We start from the raw sequence: 1869 nt of genomic DNA on the forward strand, positions 1-1869 counted from the left end.
CCAGACCCTGGAAACCAATTAGTCTCAGCACAAAGGCCACAGACCAGGCTGAAACGGTTCCTTTTTATTTTTAGGGGATATAATTTCAGCCAGGATGTCTAGTCAGTTGTCACATAGTATACCTAGCACACTTCTCCCTCTCACACACATCCATTGGATTTCCCTTTGGAGAATGCCTAGATTTTTGAGTCTGCCTCCTGGAAAGGAATTAGAGCTGGTTGGCGTCCAAATCCTTCAGCTCTGACAATGGCATAACATCACAGGGCCACCTCATCTTTCACAGTCAACACCACCAACCAAGTTTTCTAAAAGCCTTCTCTTCCTTGTCCTCTGTCTTCTAGCATTTCAGCGGCTTTTCTTTTCCTTACGTGTTTGCCTACAATTCTGAAAACCTTTTCTTCCATAATCCAAAGTAGCAGAGAAAAAAGGGCAAACTTTTATTTTTACGTTTTTGAATTGCTTATCCTTTGGGAGAAATGTGCCCCAAACACAAAAATGGAAACAATTAGTCTTTGCCTCTCCTTGCCTCCATATACTGAACCTGCCTTAATTCACGGAGGTGAAAGAAATTATCAGCTGGATTGGCCTAGGAACAACATCGCAGAAAGAAAGGTGTGTGTGTGTGTGTGTGTCTGGCGAGTTGAAAGGCTTGAGAAAAGGGAGCATAGCTCTCCCCCAGGAAAGTCTAAGCTCAGCAGACGGGGAGGGGGACCCAGGGTCGCCTTCCCTGGTTCCAGCGCAGGGCCCGAGCCGCTCCCCTTGCCCCCGAGGCAAGCTCTGCGCCCTGGAGCTGTGCCAGGACTGCAGACAGCGCCTGGCAGGTCGGTGGGTGGGGGGCCTGGGGCCTGGGTGTTCCCTTTGCAGAAGACGCCCATTTGGAGGGAAAACTCCCTTTATTTTCCTGGGGCTCCGTAGCCCCCCTCCCCGGTCCCCTATCATTTTTACGCTGATCGCACTCCTGATGATGAACTTGCAGCTCAGCTTCCTGCCGCCAGCTTGACCCGGGAGCACCAGCAGGCTGCCGGCCTCGCCCTCAGCTCCCTCCTCCTCTTGCAACCCCGGGGCCTCAGGGCGCCAGTGGGGGTTCGAGTGGGCCGGGGCAGCAGGAGGGGCGCGCGGGGGCGCGGGGTCCCGCCGGGGAGCGCGCACAGAGCGGCGCCTCGGCCGCCCTGCTTCCTGGAGCTGTGCTCCTTTGACCCCAGTGGCAGTCCCTGTCACTGCACCGCTCTCGTTCCCTCCGGCTCGCCGCGCCCTCGCTCCCTCTCCTCGCCCCCTCGCTCGCTCTCTCCCCAGATCGAGGCTGCTCCCGTCCTTTCTCCCCCGCGCCTCCCTCTCGAGCCGCGCCCCCCGGCCCCCAGCCCCAGCCCGCTGCGGGACCTCTGGGGTCGAAGGTTCTGGCCCGCCCGCGCCCCTCGCCGCCCCCGCGCGCCTCCCGCCGGCTCCTGCTGCTTCGCGATGGATCGCCTGCTCGCCGGGCGCTGAAGGCATCCCCGGGACCCGGAGCGCAGCCCGGGAAAGGTAATCCGCCCCGGGAAGGGAGGCGGAGGGCGGGGGAGGGGGAGGAGGCGGCCGGGCGCCCGGTGCCGCGCGCTAGAGGAAGGGAAAAAAATGCACACACAAAGCGGAGCCCGGGTGCGAGGTGCCTTGTCAGCGGCGCGTGCGAGGGGCTCGGAGGCTGCGGACCGCGGCTGCCCCGGTGCCCCTGACATTCTCACAAGCTGGCGCTTCCCGGGCAATTCGGAACCCGAGGAGGGCTTATTTTCAACCCCCGAGCGAAAGCGAATTCTTTTTTAGGAGCTGTCTCCCTCCCACTCCCCATCTTGACCCTCTGCCCTTCTCCCCCCCCCCCCCCCAGTCCTCGCCCCTCCA

General features: G+C 60.8%; 1 protein-coding gene across 1 annotated transcript in view; it reads left to right on the top strand.

The window, feature by feature from the left end:
* Nucleotides 1-1457: 1457 nt before the first annotated feature.
* Nucleotides 1458-1869, top strand: part of MPPED2 (metallophosphoesterase domain containing 2) — a 177119-nt gene continuing 176707 nt past the window's right edge. Inside the window, exon 1 of the mRNA XM_007460929.1 lies at nt 1458-1518. The gene's annotated coding sequence lies outside the window, so the exon portion shown is untranslated. The remainder of the gene's footprint in view (nt 1519-1869) is intronic.

The sequence above is a fragment of the Lipotes vexillifer genome, unplaced genomic scaffold (assembly GCF_000442215.2).
Source record: "Lipotes vexillifer unplaced genomic scaffold, Lipotes_vexillifer_v1.1 scaffold627, whole genome shotgun sequence".
Taxonomy (NCBI): Eukaryota; Metazoa; Chordata; class Mammalia; order Artiodactyla; family Lipotidae; genus Lipotes; species Lipotes vexillifer.